We start from the raw sequence: 22,506 nt of genomic DNA, 5'->3' as shown, positions 1-22,506 counted from the left end.
GAAGTGACATGTTGTGTATGCAAGTGCTAAATTCAGAATGGAAGAATAAACAATGATCCTTTATTTTCCTTTTAGACGTTTCCCCTAATTTATTCAAAATTTTAAGTCCTTTTTTTTTTCTCCCCAAAGGATTTAATCTTGATATTTCTGTAATGGTCACTTTTTGATTACCACTTTTTAAGAACTGCCAACCTTTAACCTGGCGTTTGCTTGCCTTCATCTCCAGAGTCACAAGGCCAACATTGTAGCTCTAAGAACTGAATTGTAATCAGTAAGTGGAAGTCTGTTTCTTTCGGAGACTGGTGGCACAAATGGAGGTAAGTGTGTATGTGGGAAACATGTGCAAGAGATAATAAGAACTATGAGGCAGATAAAGGCACTGGAATCTACTGGAAAGTAAGATGAGTTTAGCAGTTTACTTGACTGACAGCTTATGAGGACCTGATTTTAAAAAAACGCTCCAAGGGAATCCTAATGTTTACAATTTCTGGGGACTATTTGGGTTACCACAAAAAGAAAAAAAATGTTTTGTTCAATTTTCTCCCTAATTTCATATACAGATTAGGTGGCATTAGACAAGAAAGGCACTTAGTATGTTTTTTGTTACTTGTTTATTTTCAGGAAACTCACTCTGAACCAGATGCCAAATTAATAATGGGATTCAATCTAAAGTCCTTCATAGTAAAGGTTAGGTTGTATAATGCTGCTCATTGTTGTCCCATGTGATCAGGTATGGGTTGGAGGTAATTGAGAACACATGCTTCTTAGTCCTCATAGGAAAAGAGATTTCGATCTTTCTATTAAAAAATTTTAGTACATCAGGGAAACAGAATCTTTGTGGCTGCACATGTGTAGCCAGTAATCAGCACAATTAGCAAGGGTTTCCTCCTCCAAACAGGCTTTGGTCAAACCACTCTAAAGAGAAATCAAGTAGCTTCAATATGATGAGAGGAACAGCGGATGAAGAGTATTAATATATCTGAGTTCCTATTCTGGATTTACTGGGACTTGCTGAGTGATTATACTTACTTCTCTTTGTGTCCAGGCATTAGTTTTCTCAACTATACAAGAGACAGTTTTTTCAACTCTAAGAGTGATGGAATGTCTCTAGGACCAATGACTCTTCTAAAATTTGCAAGGCAGACCTGTTTCCACGTCTTAAATTTTCTAGGCATAGTAACCTCATACTTTCTCCATTAAGTCTTTCCTCAAACTTGTTGGGTCTGGATATGTCTGTGTTGTACCCAAGCAGCTCAGGTTGCTAACAATAAAAGTTAGTATCTACATATTATAATGGTTAGGCACATGGATCCTGAGTCATATGATCTGAGGTGAAATTCTGTTTTCCCAACTTGTTAATTAAATGATTTGAGCTGAGTTATTTAACCCATTGACACTTGTTTTCTCTCCATCATACAATAGAGATAATGGTAATATCAACCTCATCAAGGAGTTTAGAAAATCAAATAAGACAAGCCACATATTTAATGAACAGTGAGAATGCAATGAATTGTAGCCATTACAGCTACCCATTAAAAAAAAAAAAACCCTTAAGGAGCTGCATTTATGGAAGTATCTGGAGGAATGGAGGTATTCAGGAATTTTTTTCTTTATATTTCTTTTGACCAGAAGGGGTATCATCAAATATGGCTAATATATACAAGGGCTCATGTTTCCTATCTCTGTCTTACTTTGTTCCTCAAGAATATCTCCTAGAGGAGAAAGATACTGACCTAGAAAAGCTTCACTATTGGCTTTGTGCTTCTTTTAAGTGCCAAAAAAATAGCCCATTTAGTTGCCTATTTGGGATATTCCAGTTCTTAAAAGCAATTCAGTCAGTTAATAATTCAGCAATTTTTTTTTCTGGCATATTCTTGATGAGTACCTACTGTGTTCCAGTTACACAGCTAGGTGCAGTACTGAGAACTGTTATATTTGGAGATTTACCTTTTGTCTTGTCTGAGAGTTGATCTATTAACCTGAGTGAATCTTCATGAATTGCAGACTTCAAATTCTCAAAACCATGGAGAGTTCTCTAGAGACAGAATTTTTGATTGTGGGAGGAGGGTTAAGGAAGAGTCAGATGGACACTCAGACTGCCTAACCTTCCATAAAACCCTCTCAGCAGGATGACACCTGTTATGTGGCACCCATCTCAAAAGTAAGCGGGAGCTGCATTCTGGAGAAAAGGAGAATTTTTTAAGTCCACCCAAAGTGGCCTCATGGATTAGGCAAAACTCTGCCTTCCAGGAATTAAGAATCTGAGGTTTTATTTCTCTCCCTCTCACTCAGAATCTCTTTCTCTTCTTTCTTTAGATACCACTGTCCCCCCTCCAGGTGAAAAATGTGTACCATTGTGACACTCTCTCTTCCCCTCTTCCCTGTTTCCAAATGTTCAAAAACATACATAAAAAATTTTATGAAGTGCTTAGTTTATTAGACCAATAAATCCTCCATTTTTTTAAACACCTGCAGTAGATGTGGAAAGTTTATATGGAAATTAAGTCAGCTACATCTTTTTTAAAATTAGACACAATCCTATAATGTACATACCAATATATATAACCATATATATGTTACATATATTTAGTACCATACACATACACACAGATATAACATTTATTTACACATAGGACTTTTTAAAAAAATAGGTCTTAGCTGTCTATAGAGTTTAGTGCAATGTCGTGGGATTATTTGCTTCGATGTGTCTCTCCATAGATGTGATTTTGCCTAGACTCATTTTCTCGGTGGACAGTGTGGGAGGCAGGGTGGTGGTAATAGTCCCAGAGGAAAGTAGATCTTACTGGGAAATTTTCTTTATGTGATCCTGCAACCTTGGCGGAAAAACAAAATGGATGGCAGAATAAAATAGTCAAATACAAATATTTAAAAATATAAACATATTTTAGAGTTTACTGACTGTTTTCATACCTCCTAAATAATTTCTTATATTTATGATGTAAGGGAAGGGGACTTTTGCAAGGGTGACAAAGATGGGTAAAGGGGAAAGAGACCATTTTCCTCCCTTCCCCTTCATAGAATGTCTTTTCAGGAGCCATTGTGGGCCTGGGCTGAGTCCTTTCTCTAACCTTTGCAATGTAGGATAATGTCTCTAGGGACTAGAAAAGCCCCATCTTCAGTTTTGCAATGCAGAGTTGTGTTCAAGGTCATGAACCTCATTCCCCCTTATAAAGTGAGAATACACCTCTGGGAGTCTATTTTGAGGTGTAACCATTTGTATTTTTACCAAGAGATAAGAGAAGCTTTATTATTCTTACAGAGGAGGTCAATTAACTAAACAAATAGCTATCTCAAATCCCAAGTGAACTTTGGACCTGCTTTGCTGTTTAAATTGTGTGAAATTTTATTCTGACTTTGTGGTCTCTTGTGGGCCACATATATACATGCACTCTAAATACATCAGGTTTCTTTATTTCTGTATCAATATGGAGAGATATCTCTTTGTTGGTAGGATTTTTACTACCTCACTATTTTACAGGTGTGATCTCATCTTCTGAGAATTCTCAGAAGAACCTATGAACTATGAGTTATTATTGCATCCAATATTTATAGGAGTGGAAACTAAGTTTCAGCTAAGTTAAGTAACTTTCTCTAGGTTTCAGCATGTCTGAGACCCACATTTATATTTGACTTCAGAATCTGTGCTCTTTACCTCTATGTGACACTGAATCTGTACCAGTGAAATGAGATTGTTATTGATGTCCTTCATACTTCAAAGATGACAATAAAAATAAGAGAAATTAACAACATTGGGCAAGCCTCCACAGGGTCAAACTCAGGTCCTGAATTATAGCATGGGACAAAGAAAAGTCTGACTTTGAGGCTCAACAAACAAGGTTGGAAACAGAACAGTAATTCTAAAACTATTCCATAAGTTTTCTAACTAAACTATTCTCAACTATTCCAAAATAGAGATGGGATTCCTAGAAGAAATGGGCTTATGATCATCTCTTATCTTTACCCCCCTGCTAGAGAACTGTGAACTGTTCTTTCTAACTTGCAGATTGATACCATCTGAGTAACTCTTGGAGCACTGCTTGGACTAATAAGGTAGAGCCTTGCCTTTGTGAAAATGTGTTTGTCATTTTCTGTGGGATGAGTGTGGCTCAAGATTAAGGACACCATCTTGGTTAGAATGACTTGACATAGAATGTCTTTTTTTTTTCCTCAGATTTTATTTTAAGTAATCTCTACACCCAATTTAGGCTTGAATTTATAAACTGAGATCAAGAGTCACATACTCCACCAACCAAGCCAGCCAGGTGCCCCAACAAGCCCATACCTTGTGCTATGCTCACCAGAAGTGTGGCTACCATCAGTCACCATACAACACTATTACAATACTATTGACTATAGACATGGAATGTCTTTTTAAATCTCTTCTTAGATATGAGTGTAGATCAAATTGTGTGTGCTAGGACAAAGGGCATGATTACAAAGTAGTCTGGTAATCAGAAATTAATGAAGAGTTTTCTAAGCATTTCTCTCTGTGATAGGTTATGGTGTGCTACTATACTCAAGAGACTTATTTTTTTTTTTTAAACATTTTATTTTTTTTTTTTTGAGAGAGAGAGAGACAGACCGCGAGTTGTGGAGGGGCAGAGAGAGAGAGAGAGACACAGAATCTGAAGCAGTCTCAAGACTCCGTGCTATCAGCACAGAGCCCAAGGCGAGGCTTGAACTCATGAGCTGTGAGATCATTACCTGAGCCAAAGTCAGATGCGCAACTGACTGAGCCACCCAGGTGCCCCTAGACTTACTCATGTTTTAATTGAGAAGATAAATAGCAATAAAAATCATTGCATCTTTAGAAACAAATAGATCAGAGACGACAGATTTAAGAATAAATAGCGCTCTCTGGCCAGAAAAAAGGTATGTTTAATTTGGCCCTCAAAATGCTTTAAAAATATCAAACCAGATGCTAACATGTAAAAACATTATGATTTTAATGATTTTAAATTTAAATACTTTATTTATGTTAATAACAGAATATATTATACTTTTACTTTCTTCTTTCTTGGCTTTAATGCAAGTAAATTCATCAATATTTTCAAAATCTACTTCATTGCTTATGTCATGTTTCATTGAGAGAATTGCCATGTTTGACAATTTCTCTTGACCGAGTAATGATCTTAAAAAACTTTAACGAATTTAATTATATAAATTACCTGATTAAAAAATTAAATGAATAAAATGTATTTTAATGAAGTTAATTCTATATGCCTTTTTTTTCCATTTGTAAATATTTTTTCAACTACTTTTCTGCAAAAAGTAACCACTAAAAATTACATAAAAACATGTATATAAAGGTGCATATTTTCCTTTTGCCTCAGTCTCCAATATGATTCTGCGTAACACTGATCTTTATTTAAAATTTTGTTATTTGCGGGGCGCCTGGGTGGCTCAGTCGGTTAAGTGTCCAGCTTCGGCTCAGTCCATGATCTCACCATTCATGGATTCGAGCCCTGCATCAGGCTCTGAGTCTGGAGCCTGCTTCAGATTCTGTGTCTTCCTCTCTCTCTTCCCCTCTCCTTTCACGCTCTGTCTCTCTCTCAAAAATAAACATTTAAAAAAATGTAAAATTTTGATATTTGGCTTACCACAGATTTTTTCTGAATTATTTTGATTTTTTAAAATATTGAAATAAAATGTTCTTTATCTTGAAATAAAATGTTATTTATCTATGTTATCTTGACTGCTGAGTTTTTTAACACTTGGGTCATCTGGATCCTGGCTCTCTCACTGGGGTGAGTCCCCTTCCATCACGGAGCCTTTCAATACTGCAGCTCAGTTCTGCAGGATGACAAGACGGCTTTTACACCCACTGCCAGTGATCTCTCAGGGTAGTTGTTTTTCCTCTCATTTTAAAATACTGCTTATATTTTAGGAAAAATGCCCATGTGTCTGCAGCCGTATCTTTTCCCCCCACCACCCCACGGCATGTTTGATTCATGGGTGTGATGGGCAAATGAAAATTAGGTTTTGGAAGGAAAATTTCTCCAAAACAAGGTGGATAATTTGTACTAGAATATTTTCCTCAGGATTCAAACTGCTTGTTTGTGAAAAATATTCTGGCAAGCCCGACTACACCAAGTCTGATGTGCCTCTGCATGTGATGACCATGTCATGACTTATTCTTACATCATTTCATTATTAATGCGTACACACACACACACACACACACACACACACACACACACACAGAGTTTTCTCTTTGTGAGCATACTGGGCACGTTTTATTCTCTCTACCGATCTTCAAGATGAAAGCTGTGTCTCAGGAGTTAAATGACTTGCACTCTCTTGAACCATCCTCCTCACTGCTGCTGGCTTGATATTCATTCAATACCAATCTTACTGTTCCATGTTTACTTAAAACTTAGGACTTAATACAGACTCCTTAGCATGACCCTTGAGAACCCCATGTTCTTGGTGTTTGTGCCTCCCTAGCCTCACCTCTTACCACTTCATACTGTGAACACTTACCACACTGATCTATCTAATAGTAACTAATTTTATTCAGCACATATGTGCTTGCTATTGTCCTCAGTGCTTTGCACATTGTGTATCTTTCATACCAAATCATGAAATAGTTAGTATTATTCTTCCCACTTTACACTTCATTCATTTATTCAATCACTCTTTCAACAAAAAGCAATTGTTCCAGGTGATAGTGATACAACAGAGAACAAGAATCACAGACTTCTGCCCTCCTAGAGTTGACCTCTGGCAGATGAAACCAGATGAGTAAACAAATAAGTAAAGTAGATAATACATTAGAAGTGACAGAAAAAACAGTGGAGGAGGGTTAGGGTGGGCTGTGAGGTCCTTTTATGATATTAAAAGAAGATCAAGACTTCAAAGGGGTGAATTTACTGATTCCCGCACACATAGCTGGTAAATGGGGAAGCCTGTCTATCTGACATGAAAACTGCTATACAGCCCCATCCAAGACTGAACACAGAGGATTAGAGGAATCATACACATGTGTGACTGCTTCATGCCTTTGTACTTGACTCAGCTTGAAGGGCCATTCTTTTCCACTTGGCTGGGGAGCACATACTGTTTCTAGTTTCAAGTCAATCACTGCCTCTGTGGGTAACTGGTTTCATGACCGTTTCTTACTCCGCTCCAGGTAAGAGCAAACACTCCTACCCTCCCTCTCTATTCTCTGGGCCCTGGCCCTCAGGCTTCCTCATGACAGAGTTTGATCGGATTGTAATTCCTCCAGAGTTTGGCGCACAGTAGGTGCTTAACTAATGATTGTTGAATAAACATCATAAAAGCTTGGGATAAGAAGTCAGATTTTCCAGTTTTCGATATCCTAGAGAGTACTTAAGCATTTTAAAATAAACACTTTGCTGCTTTTTTATCAGAGGGCCTTTGAAATTAGTAATCTCCTCCAGCGTATCTAAATTAAGATTTTCCTTTCTTGGACCAAAACTTGTAGATGCAAACATTTTAGCATTTGATGTGGGTAAAAAAGGTCAACTTGTAAACTCCTGATTTGCCCCCAAAACTGTGAGAGACAAAAACTGGCCCCATCACAGGGATCAGGATCACTCTGTTGGAGTTGAGTTCCCGGGACTTTCTATACCAGTGCTAGTTTGAGAGGCTCCCCTTCACTGGTGATGGATGTAGCAATCAACGAAAGTAGAAATGGAGGTGGACATGGGATATAGCAACGTGCAGATTTGATGCCCTGTTTGGGCTTTGCCGGTCCTTTCAGGAAATGGATTCCTGGCTGATGCTTCACACCCCACCCCTCCCGCACTGTCCCACCTGGCTTCCTGCTGAGCCTCACTAGCAGTTCCAAGGTTTGAATAGGACATATTGGGGTTAAATGTTGTCATTCATCTTGGTTGGCCAATTTTGGTCAAATGTTAAAAATGTTGATCGAAAGCAAAGGCTCTGGAGTCAGGCTTCTCGAGTTTGAATCCTGGCTCCTCTTCTCCACCTTATTTAATTATCTCATCATGTTGTTATCCAGGTATTGCTTCCACATGAGGGATGAGGAAACTGAGACTTAGAAAGTTGAAGTAACTTCCCCCCAAAACCTCCAGTCAGTAAGGGGCAGTAGTGAGATTGACTGAGGCTGCCTGAGTCCCAAGCCCAGGTGCTCAGTCCCAGAGCTGCACAGGCACTCATACCTGGTACCTCATATTCACTCCTCTGAGTATCATAACTACTGCTAAAAACTAATGCTTCCTGTCCCATCTTTTCACAGTGAGCATAACTAAGAATTATAGGGACTTGCACAAGGGAATTAGAGAACACTGTCAAATGTTGAGTTCAACTAGTTAATATGAAATTTTTTTTCTTTTCTTTTTTTTCTAGAATTTATTTTGAGATAGAGAGAGACACCACGGCACATGCAAATGGGAGAGGGAGAAAGAGAAAGAGGGAGAGACAGAATCCCAAGCAGGCTCTGCACTGAAAGTGCACTTTCAGTGCAGAGCCTGACCCAGAGTCAATAGTTGGACGCTTAACCCACTGAGCCACCCAGGCATCCTGTCAATATAAAAATTTGTTAAAACTTTTGCTAAGCAAGCCATTGTATACCCAGAGTGTCCAGTCTTCAATATCAGGTAGTTTTTTATTTTTAAAATATTTTCAAGAGGACACACAAATGGAAGTTTTGAATGATTTGACACTTAAATAACATTGTTGCTTTGAAAATAGCAAATATTGAAAATAGCGTTAAAGTTTTTTCTCCGGAATTTCAGTCTACTTCTGAATTTTTCTTACCCAGGTGATGAGTTAGCTGTATCTTTTCTTCTTACAGTGCTGGGCAGATAATCTGCTCTTAATGTTCTTTCATGCAATAAACCTTTGCTCTTTCAACAAATCAGTTTCCTTAATAATATTTTTATTAGGGAGACACTCATCTTGTATATATCAGACACACTATGCTTCCCCCTTATCAAGTACATATAGATTCATTTCTTGGTCAAGTTACTCTACATCTTGTGCTGCTCCCACAAATTAGGTACTAATTAATATTTATTTGGATTCTTTATTTTGTGTATTTATTATATGAACGTGTATAAATTTTGTTATTTATTTTTACTCATTTATTAAATGGTTTATAGAAAACAGCAATTTGGACAATTATAACAGTCCAATACCTGTAAGATGCTATCATTAAGGGACATTGCTAGCTAAACAGTAATTAAAAACTAGTTCACAGTGAAATAGATATATTATGATTTTTGGTAATTTATAAAGTGAGATGATTCTTTCAGAGGTTCTTTTACATTTTAGATTTTTTGAAAAAAATAACTAGAAAAGTGATAGGAATGGATCCATCATTTTGATATGATGCTTAATAGGAGAAATTAAAATGCTGGGTTATATTCAGGGAATAAAATTTTTTGAACACTTATATGTGTAATGTGTACATTACACATGTAAAGTGTAATAGGCACTAATACAGATAATTTATTCCATCTTTTAACAATTAGTTGATATCTTTTATTCCCATTTTATACATAAAGGACCTGAAGCTTAGACTGATCAAATAACTTTTTCAAGGCAGGCTAAGTAGAGCATTGCAGGATATATGAATGAGTGAGGCCAAGTAGCACGGCAAGGACTAAAAGAAGGACCTGTGGCTGGAGCATGGGTACGGGGGCAGAGTGGTCTGAGCTAAGCCCAGGAGGCAGGAAGAGCCGGCACCTGCAGGGCTATCTTGGAAATGCTGAGGATCCTGGGTTTCATGCATCAGTTTGGGAAAGAGCACCCTCACTGCAGCATGAGGCATGAGTTGCAGGGGCTATCACAACAGCTCTGAGGAGATGCTGGAAGCACTGCTCACTGGGGTGTGACAGGGAGGTGGAGAGTAGAGAGTTTGAGAGGTATTAGGTGGGCAATGTCTAGAGGACTCATCATTAATTGGAGTGTGATGAAGATGTGAAACAGGATTCCCAGATTTTGGGCTTGCATAAATGAGTAGAAAGTGTCACTGTTCCTTCCAATGGGAGCACAAGGGGAGGAGCAAGTGTCAGGGACAAATTGTGAGTCCATTTGTGTGGGTGTGTGGTATATCCAGCATAGGTGGTCCATGTCCATGGAACTCAGAGGAAACACCTGTGCTGGGTATTCCAACTTGAGAGCAACAGTAAGAAGCACTTATTTACTGTCAGTTTCTCAAGTGGCTCGGGGTCATTTTCAGCAGAGGTCTCTGCCTATCTCTCCTGTAACTCAGTGGTCCATCCCTATATCTTCTTTTGTGTCAGATTCCCCTGAGTATAGTCTAGGGGAGGACGCAGGCTCAGCTTGTGGTTGAATCTCAGCTCTTGAATTTATTATTGTAAATGTAGGCAATTTGTTTAACCCTTCTGTGCTTCCGTTTCTTCCTCTGTGAAATAAGATTAATGGTACCAACTTAGTAGGATTGTATGAAGGTTAACTAAGTCTATTTGTATTTTAAGCTCTACTAACACTCACTATGGTAAACATTTAACAAATGTTAACTAACATTATTAATAATGATGACTAATATTAAAATATAAGTTCCTGGATTCTGATCCAAAATTCTTATGCACATCACATTATGTGGATGGATAAGCATTTGTATGTGGGTTTGGGTGCTGAGTATCTGTCTGGAGATGACAAATGGCATGGAGCCCCACGGTTCTGGTCAGGCAGCATCAGTGTCACCTGGCAAGCACCTTAAAAACATTTATCCTTGGACCTTAATGTAGAATTTAGTATCAGAATCTCTGGACCCAGAGCCCAGGGAATCTCTATTTTCTTTTTTAAGCAAACTTTCCAGAGTCTGGTAGTGCTTATCCCCAGCCAGGCCTGGGAACACTACATTGGATGATGTGTTACAATTCTTTTTATGTCAGAGATAACTATTTATCTACCAAAGAGTGTACTCCCCTTTCAAAGTATGGCTTCTAAGCTTGAAATTGGTTCTCTGTCTTGTGATCACATTTCTGGTCAGATGCACATGTGACTGGTTTTGGATAATGGAATGTGGGTGGAGACAAAGAATTTAGAAGTGGTCCTGCCCCTTACACACATTGAGTCCCCCTTAGTCCCCTGGGAGTGGACCATATTAGGCTCTAGAGGATGGCATGGCCATAGGATAGAGGGAATTTAGGATTTCATGAAATGCATGAAAAAACTGTTCTATTACATGAACAGGAAGTAAACTTCAAATGTGTTAAGTCACAGAACTGTGGGGGTTCTTTAGCATCTAGTGTTACCCTAACTGCTCTTCTACGTGAATTCTCCTTTAAGGAAATAGCCTAAGAAGCCCTATGAGGAAATACATCACACCATCATCAATGTGCTAGACCCTGATGAAACAGAATGAAAGTGTCTATTATTTGGTTCCTGTAACATGCATTTCAGTTGTGATTTATCTTTTATATTCTATGTTGATTGAGTACTTAGTATTAGAAAATTGTGCATTTGGAAGATATTTCTTAAGATTCCCAAATACCGTTTGAATATGAATTACTGAAAATAAGCAGCTTTCAGATCAACCTCACCCTTTTCCTTAATAGCTGAGATGCAGTTTAGTGATTTTGTTTACTTTTAAACAGGAGGTGGGTCTTTTTGTCTGTATCTCCTCAGACAATACCTAGTTTTATAAAATAAAAGAATGCCTCTCCTAAAGCATTAATTAAAAGCATGCATCTCTCACAGATTAATGGTGTAAACATAAATATTCACAAATTATTCATTTTAAATGCAGGCTGGCTAAATTTACATATAGATTACATTTGAAATGTATGAAATATGATTTTCTTTCATCCTGATGGCTTAACACTACTCATTTTTAATGGTTATAGTCCCTGGATTAAGTTCCCCAAGTCTTTCCATCTATCTGCACCTAAAAGAGCTCTAGTCCAGGGGAGACCTCACAGGGTACATTTGCAAATTGTTTCCAAGGAGGCAGGGAAACAGTGTGTTGGAGAGAAATTGAGGTGTGTAAATCAGAATGAGATGGACTTGAATTATGTGACTTGAGAAACTCATGCTAACCCTGTCCACTATCTCCCTTCAAAAAGGAAAGTTTGTAGGTGGGGTTGGGGACAGTTAGTTATCAAGTCCTCCTATTTGGTACCGACCTTTGACTAACATGACCTCACCTTGTTCTTTGCTTTAGAAAGATAATAATTTACTTTCCTGGAGGTTAATTGTGCACATACACCCTTAGACTGGGCTCTCTCACATACCCTGACTGTGTAGATTTGAGGCTAAGCCTTCGTATTCTTTCTTTGCCTCTTTAAAGCAAAGATTTATAAGGACCATGGACCGGTAGCATTAACATCACCTGGGAACTTGTTTGAAGGTTAATATCAGTGCCATCCATATCTACTAAATCAAGAACTCAGGGGTTAGGCCCAACAATTTGTGTTTTACACATTTAACGTTCAATTAGCACATTTAATTCTGATACATGCTAAAGCTTCTGACCTATTACTTTGGATTGTCATATATTTTACTATGACTTTGGTGATAAAACCAAACTTCTTTGCTTCTTTATTTTTTCTAGGCTATGTTTGATAGCAGACTCAGCTTGTTGACATACATTGTTCCCTCAAGGAACAATGACCCATTATAATCCATAAATAGAGCATTTAGCAGCAATTGACAAGCTCCTACTTCACAGGAAACTCCCCTCCCTGTTTTTGCTCTTCTGGCCTCTCCTACTGCTCTGGTTCTCCCTCCCCCTTTTGCTCATAACTGTGTGATCTTGGCTCAGTCACTTGAACTTTCAGAACTTCAGTTTTCTCAGCTGTTAAAAAATGGGTTGTATTATCAATGTTCAGATAAATGTGATAATTAATGAGATTATCATCTCTTTGTATTCTCTGAGTCTGCATTGTCTTCTATCAGATGATTTCTTGGAATACCAGAAACGGATGTTTTAGATTTAAAGAATGTGATGATTAATATTATGTGTCAACTTGGCTGGGCCATGGGGTTCTCAGACACTTGGACAAATATTATTCTGGATGTTCCTGAAAGGGTGTTTCTGGAGGAGATTAACATTTGAGCCAGTAAACTGAGTAAAGCAGATTATTCTTCCTAATGTGGGCAGATCTCATCCAATCAGTTACAGGCCTAGACAGAACAAAAGGCTGAGTAAGAAGGAAATCCACCTGCCTGAATGCCTTTGAACTGGGACATCAGCTTTTTCCTGCCTTCTGACATGAACTGAAACATTGGCCCTTCCTGGGTGTCAAGTCTGCTAGCCTTCAGAATAGAGGTACACCATTGGTTCTCCTGGCTCTCCATCATGCTGACTTAACCTGCAGGTATTGGGACTTGGAAGCCTCCATAATCTCCTTCTGTATATTAATATGTATATCCAATTGGTCTATTTCTCTGGAGAACCCTGACTAGTACATAGGATAACCTTGGTAAAAGGAGCCACTTTAATTTGCACACTTGACTAAGGTCAGATTTTAGGAAGGTGAGTGTGGAGTAAGGCCTAAAATTATGGATAGATAATGTGTGCTGCCTTGACATATGGTAGAACTGGGAGGGTCTTGAGTGGGCCCATTTCAGGTTGCCTCCCCACTTTGCTCCTGCAAATAAGGTCCCCTAACAAAACAACCCCCTTATCATGGGACCAGGCACAACTGGTCTGCATAGCTTTTTCTAGTTCCTTGACAGTCTGCAGAATTATATAAGCAAATCAATTACAACATCCTTCAGGAACCAGGAATCACCCCACCCTCTTGGTATTATCTCTTGGTATTACCCCAGCCTCCTGAACGTACTCTGGTTGTTTACTCTGTTTCCCCATGTCCCTGGCTGGCATGCGGTGACCTCTTTCTCTGGGCTGTGACTACGTGTGATGGATAAATTGCTATTGATCGTGTCTGTCCATTGTCAGGTGTTGTATATTTGGCCATTCTCTAAACTATAGTGTGAGAATCCCTCCTTCACCAATGGGGTCAGCAGGAGGTGATTAAAATTGGGTGTGGGGTGGCAGTAGATGTCAGCGGAAAAAAAGGAATGAGTGAAACTGATTGACCAACACATTATGGAAAGAATTAATCAATTGGGAATATTGTTCATATACCATTTCTCAAAAATATACATTATACTATTCATTATACTGTTTCAAAAATATCATCCGTTATACTGGATCCAGTCTACTAGACTCCCCTTAGACTCACAAGCCTCATCCAGGCCCATTGACTCATTTGTGGAGGTAGGGCCTGGGATTTTTATTTTAATAGCCTTGAAAGTTGCTATTCTTGGTTGAGAATGTGTCCAGTTTTAGAGTAAATTTGAGAAGACTGATAATAAGCAAAAGACTCAGCGATTACTTGTAATGAACTTTTAGTTTTGAAACAAAAACAGTTTTCCATCCCTGCTCTCTACCTACCCACCCCACCCCAACACCCCAACCCCATAGCTGCACTGGGATGGAATGAATAGACCAGCTTGGGCTTTCCCCTGCTTGGCTCACTGGTAGAACACAGCCTTGGCTCAGGAGCAAATGTACTTTCAACCATTTCAGATCCTTCTTAGCAAGCAGGCGGAAAATAACTTACGAATAAACATTTGAAAAAGGGCAATAACAAAGGCACTTTAAATTGAGCCATAGGCTTCCAACCCTCAAATCAAGGGCAGTTGGGAGACTCACAAATAAGTAGCCAACTCTGCATATAGCCCCTGGAATAGCTCCAACTCCATAATGCAATTGTGAAATAAAATCTTTCCTTGGGCTAATAATATAATTTCCTTATTAGTTCCAAGCCACTAGTAATGATTGAAGTACTTGTTTATTTTTCCTACTCTTATATACATTTTAACCCAATTCTCTTTCACTACAGGAGTCCCATTGATCAATGCTACATTATAGACTTTCGATTGTGCACTGGATAAGAAACATACAACAAATGAGCCCATAAATGTGTTCTGAACCCTTCAGTATGCATTCGTGAATCTAATAGTTTATGATATTTTATATCTTCATTAGAAACTGTTAGCACATTGGGGCTCTTGGGTGGCTCAGTCGGTTAAGCATTCAACTCTCGACTTCAGCTCAGGTCATGATCTTGCAGTTCATGAGTTCTAGCCCCACATTGGGCTCTGTGCTGGCAGTATGGAGCCTGCTTGCGATTCTGTCTCCCTCTCTCTGTCCCTCCCCTTCTTGCTCTCTATCTCTCTCTCAAAATAAATAAAAATAAACTTAGAAAAACAAATAAACTGTTAGCACATCAATATGGTGTTTGTTGAACTTGACAAGGTGAGAAATTATACTTGTGTTACTCTTTCTTGCTCATGGTTATGGGATGTACTAATGAAGATGGGTAAATATCTGCATTATTAAGTTAAATGCTGAGTTTTCACAAATAAAATGAATTGATTTTCTGGCTCTTATGTTTACTGCTAGTGATACAAATAACACTGGCATCAGACAGAATGATTAAGGTTAAAGGCAGCTAAAATTTAGGTGTTCTCATACAAGGAAGAGAGGGGTACTAATCAGAATGCCTGGAGATCTTTTCCAAATTTGGTTCCCCTGCATCCTTGTAATCCTCATGAAATCGCTGTAAGGGCAGTTTGTTTAATGCCTTCCACCCCCGTGGAAAATCACTGCCAGGAGTTCACCCCTTCTGATCCATGCATTTTCAATTATGTAATCATATTTATGCCAGAAAAAAAGTTGAGAACTAGAAACCTTCTGAGCCCTATTTTCTAATCTATGGAATGAACATCTCCATGTGGTTGTGAGGACCATTCACAATGCCCTGAATCTAGTACTCAATTTCTGGAGCCATTGGTTGTTCCAGGCTCTTCCTCATCCCAGTTTACTTCACGAAATCCACTTCAACTCTCAATGGCCACTTTTTCTTTTCTAATTTCCCTATTTAAACGTATTCATGTAAAAGACCAGATTCATTCCTTTACTGCATGTCTAAAATGTTAGTTGTTTTCAGAGCGTTTTGTTCCTTTTTTTTTTTTTTTTTAAACTTTCCTGCATTAGATGGTAGGTGTATTTTACATTTTAATATGTACTACTGGACTGCACTCCTCTACAGCATTCCCAATAATGTTCTCACCAGTGTTTATGAGCTAATCTGTTCCCCATTGTTTTCATTAATACATAGACCTTTTAAATGGTTCTTTTATTTTTTTCCCCCAGTTTAATGTCTGTCACTTTGAAAACACTACCACCTATGGGAGGGTAATGTTTTCTAGGGTTGTTAGTAGGTTGAGCCTGGTCAAGCAGGTAAACATATGCACAGCAGTGGAGGGCCAGTTGGTGAGTGGAGAATGAGGGCAAAACAATTTTCTGCACCGTGGTCAGATCATAAGGTGGGACACAATATCAAATGCAAACTGGTCCCCTGCCAGGGCAGAATGCAAGGAGGCAGAACGATGGTTTGTTCTCATTGGTGGCTATAATGGCTTTGCCCTGTTCTAGAATGGGGGCAGCCAATCGCGGAGTTTGTCTGGTCAGGTAGTTTTATTGGGGGCCCACAGTGCACCCCACGTGGTGGTAGGGACTGGAGGAAAGAAGAAAGAAGCACAAGTCTCTTGTTCTTGAGTCTGTGGCTTGTTGATGGAAACACTGACAGAACTCGGGTAAATTTGGTACCTTTTTTTGCCAATGCAGTGTTTATGTTACATTAATTAGTTACTCTTACTTTAAAAATTTTATTTGAAATGAAGATTACTCTCACATCTTGAAAAGAAGGAGATCTGGCACTATTGGGCTTGAATTCTTCTGGAGATCATCTGGGGCTGAACAGCCCTTGAGGGTGTGAACTCTTCAATTTTCCACAGTTCCTACCAGTTCCCATTGTATATATGCTCAGCCTACCTCATTCATTTCTGTTTTTGTTTTTTTTTAAATTTAAATTTAATTTAAATTATTTTATTTTGTTTTATATTTTGATTTTATATTTTATTTGTTTTATTTAAATTCAAGTTAGTTAACATACAGTGTAGTCTTGGTTTCAGGAGTAGAATCCAGTGATTCATCTCTTACATGCAACACCCAAGGCTCATCCCTATAAGTTCCTTCCTTAATACCCATCACCATTTAGCTCATACCCTCAGCCACCTCCCCCCCATCAACCCTCAGTTTGTTCTCTGTATTTAAGAGTCTCTTACAACCGGTTTGCCTCCCTCAGTGTTTTTATCTTATTTTTCTTTCCCTTCTCCTGTATTCATCTGTTGTGTTTCTTAAATTCCACATGAGTGAAATCATATGATGCTCTTATTCACTGTCTGTGAGGACATGAGGTTTCAGTATATTGGTTTAGAGGAGGTCAGTGATAACAAGAAGGAAAAAATAAAACTGACCCAGACTCATTGACTTGTAGGTCTTTCAAATCAAATGATGTTAATGAGCCTTTTAAAAGTCTGACATTTAAGTGGGATCACATTACACATAATCTTCTGAATTTTGGTTTCTTTATTTAACAATAAACAGTAACAACATGTAATGTTCTTCCAATCTTTCTTCTTCTGTGAATTACTCTGGTGTTTCTTCTAATACATTTCACCATTGCCTTTCTTATTGTTGTTATTTTGGGTACAGTATTTTTTTTTAATGTTTATTTATTTTTGACAGACAGATCATGGGCGGGGGAGGGGCAGAGAGAAAGAGGGAGACACAGAATCTGAGGCAGGCTCCAGGCTCTGAGCTGTCAGCACGGAGCCTCGCACAGGGCTCAAATTCATGAGCCATAAGATCGTGACCTTAGCCGAAGTCAGACGCTCAACCGACTGAGCCACCCAGGTGCCTCTACTTTTTCTAACCTTAAAATTTTTACCCATTCTGTTTGATCTATCTTTTCTCCATGTATTTCCTGCAATTGGGGTCTTGGGAAAGCAGCATGGACCCTGATTCAGACTCCAGGTTCTGGTCCAGCACAGCTTCTTACTAGTTCAATGACCTTGTGTAAGTTACATAGCCAAAGTTTCCTCCCTCAGGAGAAGAAGATAACATTTTGCTTGCCAAACAAGGCTGTGGTGGACATGAAATTACTTAATTCACATAACACATTTTGAACAGTGCATGATATATAATTGATACTATTTTTATTCAGTTATTCAAGAATTATTCAATAAGAAGATCTATTATCTTATAACTTACTATAACAAGCTAACTATTTCTGTTATTTTGTAAGGGTGCAAATTATTTTGGAAATGTTAATAAGAAAAGTAAGCAACCACTATTGCTCATCCTATGTAATGGCAGATACATTGGTTATCTAATTTCATCCTCATAACTCAATCATTTCATTACCTTTCAAATACTTACTGATCACCTACTTTGTGACAGGTGTTCCTTAAGGTCCTGGAAATTCATTAGTGAAACCATCAAAAAAAAAGTTGTTCTCTCACAAACCTAACATTTCACTGGAGAAAAACAAAGGGTTTTTATATTTATTAATGAATAAAATATACAGCAGATTCTGAGACTATGAAAAAATAAGGCAGATGTGGTGGGTGACAGGTGTGATTTTTCTCATTTCTATAGAGAAACTGGCACAAAGAGAGAAAGTTATTAATTACAGTCATTTTTGAAAGGCATCTGCCTAGCTCCTAATGATCTCTTTTGTTTTCTAGAACATTCAAAGAAGGACAGGATAGCAGTGTTATCTATCTATTCTATGTATCTTTGTATTCTGCATTTCATACTTGGTTGCTGTGGACGGGAATAGAAGTGGATATTAGTTCTCAGGCTAGTCATATTGTTTCTCTTGGGGACTTTGTAATTTGAGTCAAAAATTCAGCGATTGCAAGTTGGCAGTGGTTATGGACAGGTGCTTGTCTGAGCTGTTAGAGTGAATGCAAATGATTGAGCTCATCTATATTACCTGAAGTAAAAAGTTATCACTGGAAGAATATGCGAACAGAGGAGATACCGACACATTCATTGCAGCCTGAGTGTCCTGCAAATCCACGGAACCGATCATGTCCCAAGGTACTGAAGTTGTCGTGCTTCACGTAGCACTTCTGAGTGTGTGAGCTTTGAGTGGTAAATATACCAAAGCTCACCTTAGCACATCAATTCAACAAGACTGTTCTTAGGGAGTTGAGCATGTGGGCATGTCCTCTACATAAACTCCATGGGGCCCATCAGTAAATACTGAGATACCTTGATGCCACAGAATTCAGTTGGTAAGATATTGTATTATCCTTTCCTATTTGCTTACGGTATTTACTGTTACTTGTGAACAAAAGACCTAATTTAAAATATACATGTATGTGTACACACATATGTATACATTATTACATAGACACGCATTGCCAATTCCATAGATAGGCACATATATACACATATGTACCTCAAATTGATAGATACGTATGTATCTATATATACAAAACTATTAGGTAGCTATAGAGATTTGAACTTCTATCTCTATATTCTCTGTAAATAATTCTTTTGAAGAATAGAACATATACATACTTGTTTTAAAGAGTAAAATGCCATTTATCTCATTAATTTTTTAGAAGATTAAATATTTTTCATTTCACAATCTTGTTTTTTTATTTTTTAATGTTTATTTTTGAGAGAGATGATTTTTTAGAAGATTGATTTTTTAGAAGATTGAATATTTTTCATTTCACAATCTTGTTTTTTAATTTTTATTAATGTTTATTTATTTTTAAGAGAGAGATGCAGAGAGGGAGGGAGACAGAGAATCTGAAGCAGGCTCCGCACTGACAGCAGAGAGCCTGACACGGGGCTCGAACCCGTGAACTGTGAGATCATGACCTGAGCCAAAGTCGGACACTTAACTGACTGAGCCACCCAGGTGCCCCCACAATCTAGCTTCTGTAATGTTAAAAAGCCATCTTAAGAATTTAGGAACACTTTCTTCTCTTCTTCCCCACTCCTTAATTATTACTCCTTAATTACCTTGAATGGCCCACAGTTTAAAAGACTTTCTTGAGTATCCCAGGATTCTATTTTTCCAGAGGATTTTTTTTTTTTTTTAGCAAGATCAAGTTCCCAAAAACAGACCAAGAAGAAGAATGACTGGTGCCTCCCTGTCACCTCACACTGAATGGAGCTGACCTTCACACCCAGTAGGTTTCCTGGTTTGCAGAGATTCCATGAGAGTGACTGATAATAGCAGCTTCTCTTATTTCAAAAGTTCATTTCCCTCTGTGAATTAAAGCCAAGGACCCCAGCTCACCAGCAAACATCTGCTGTTCCTTGATAGCACTGCCAGGCACTCATTTTGATTCTTCCTTCTGCTTTATAATCTCCTGTGTAGTTGCCTCCCTGATGTTGTTTATTCTGAAAGTACATGCTGGAAGTCTACATTAAATAGACAGATTTGTCACAAGCTCCTAGCTAATTCATTGCTTTCTTGTGCTTGAATGGCTTTTACTGATGGCTTTACCTACTGATGGTCTAAGTATGTCATTCATTACACTTGGGGAAAATGCATATTAATGTGCTTAGCAAGTAGCTTGGGAAGAAATGCGTTTATCTGTATTTTACAAGAAGCTAATGGACATGCGTTGCAAATCTAAGTATTTCATTTGCAGGGATGACTATGATGATGCCGGTTGGGGTGCATCTGTCTTAGGAGTGCTTTCTAAGGAAGTGATTGGTTTCAACGTGTCCATTTCCGTGTCCTGCATAATTAGTTGCTCTGTGAATTGTTGATCTTCCATTTTAATTTACCGAGGTGCCACAAACTTGTGGTGGTGCTGGGGCAGCCCAACCAGAGCAGTGCAGTGAAGTGAGTGTTGGACTGAGGCACCAACAGCTGTGTGACCTTCCATAAGCAAGTGAGTCTGAGACTTAGTTTTCTCATTGATAAATCAAATGCTTACCTTTGTCTCCCTCCAGGTTGTTGTGATTCTAAAAGGAGGCAATGTATGTGGAAACAGCTTTATTTACAAGATTAAGTAAATCATTAGACATTTTGTTTGATTACAATTACTTGATACTTTAAGAAATATGGCCCTTTGTAGCAACGTGGATGGCACTGGAGAGTGTGATGCTAAGTGAAATAAGCCATACAGAGAAAGACAGATACCATATGTTTTCACTCTTATGTGGATCCTGAGAAACTTAACAGAAACCCATGGGGGAGGGGAAGGAAAAAAAAAAGAGGTTAGAGTGGGAGAGAGCCAAAGCATAACAGACTCTTAAAAACTGAGAACAAACTGAAGGTTGATGGGGGGTGGGAGGGAGGGGAGGGTAGGTGATGGGTATTGAAGGGGGCACCTTTTGGGATGAGCACTGGGTGTTGTATGGAAACCAATTTGACAATAAATTTCATATATTAAAAAAATACACTATATCTTTGCATTCATGGCCCCACGCTTTAAAAAAAAATATTTTTAGGATAAATTCTCAGGAAAAGGATTTCTGCATTAAAGATGATAAATACTAAAGCTTGATATATTGATAAAGAATGTTCTCATACATTTTAGAGTTGAATACCCAAAATGTCCGGAGTTGAGCAAACACAAATTATATCTTCTAATTTATGGACAGAAAACTGACTCTAACACAATTCAATGGTTATTCAAGACTGCATGGAAAGCAAGAAGCAGAGTCAGGCCTAGAACCATCTGTTGGCCTAGAGATTTTCCCATTGATCTAGGGAAAAGAAGGAGATTATTTCTGTTTTTATATATTTTTGTTCTTCATTTTTTATTGATCACTTTATATTTTATATCAATTTAGTATTTATTTTCTTGTATCAGAGAAAGATAACTTGTTAAGGAGGTATGATTTGCATTTTTATTTAAGTGTATTTAACATCATAATGGGACAAAGCTACAAAATGATAATACTAATGTTAGTTTATCAGGAGAAGGAGGAGAAGAAAAAAGAGAAGGGTGTCTCCAGCTTTGCCCTTCTTTTTTAAGATTGATCTGGTTATTCAGAATCTTTTGTGGTTCCATGTGAATTTTAGGATTGTTTTTTTCTTTGAAAAATGTCATTGGAATTTTGACAAAGATTGCATTGAATTTATAGAAGACTTTAAGCAAATGGACATTTTAACAATATCAATCCTTCCAACCCATGAATACTTCTGTGCGGGGCTGGGGTTGAGAATAAGTTCTCACTCAGGTGTCTGGAGGTGTCCGTGGAGTGTCTCCTTAAGGAAGCCGGGACTCTCAGGACTGCTGTCACATGTGGCTATGAGGAAGATGGAGCCATGTATAGGTCCCTTTCAGGATTGCTGGGGACAGAGATAGGATTATCTTCCGCAGAGTCCCTGGGTTAGCAGGGATTGTTCATGAACATCCTCTTGCTGTGTTCCTTCAATAATCTGTGGCTCTGTGGTATGAGTTGATGGTAAAAAGAAATCCATATTTTTATTAATGATTCCAGTATCTGGAGGGCATGAGTAATTTGCCCAGGGTGGCTGAATGAGTCTCCAAGCTATCTGCCTTTGCTCAATCCATTAGCGTGACCAGTATCCCATGATGAATGAACTGAGAGCCTTGGTTTATGACTCAGGAAGAAATGGAGATGGATGTTCAGCCTCCTTTAGCAGTGGGCTGTCATGT

The sequence above is a fragment of the Panthera pardus genome, unplaced genomic scaffold (assembly GCF_024362965.1).
Source record: "Panthera pardus isolate Hobbes unplaced genomic scaffold, ASM2436296v1 HiC_scaffold_22, whole genome shotgun sequence".
In the NCBI taxonomy this organism is placed as follows: Eukaryota; Metazoa; Chordata; class Mammalia; order Carnivora; family Felidae; genus Panthera; species Panthera pardus.
The sequence above is the reverse complement of the archived record's forward strand: the minus strand, read 5'-3'. Positions refer to the sequence as shown.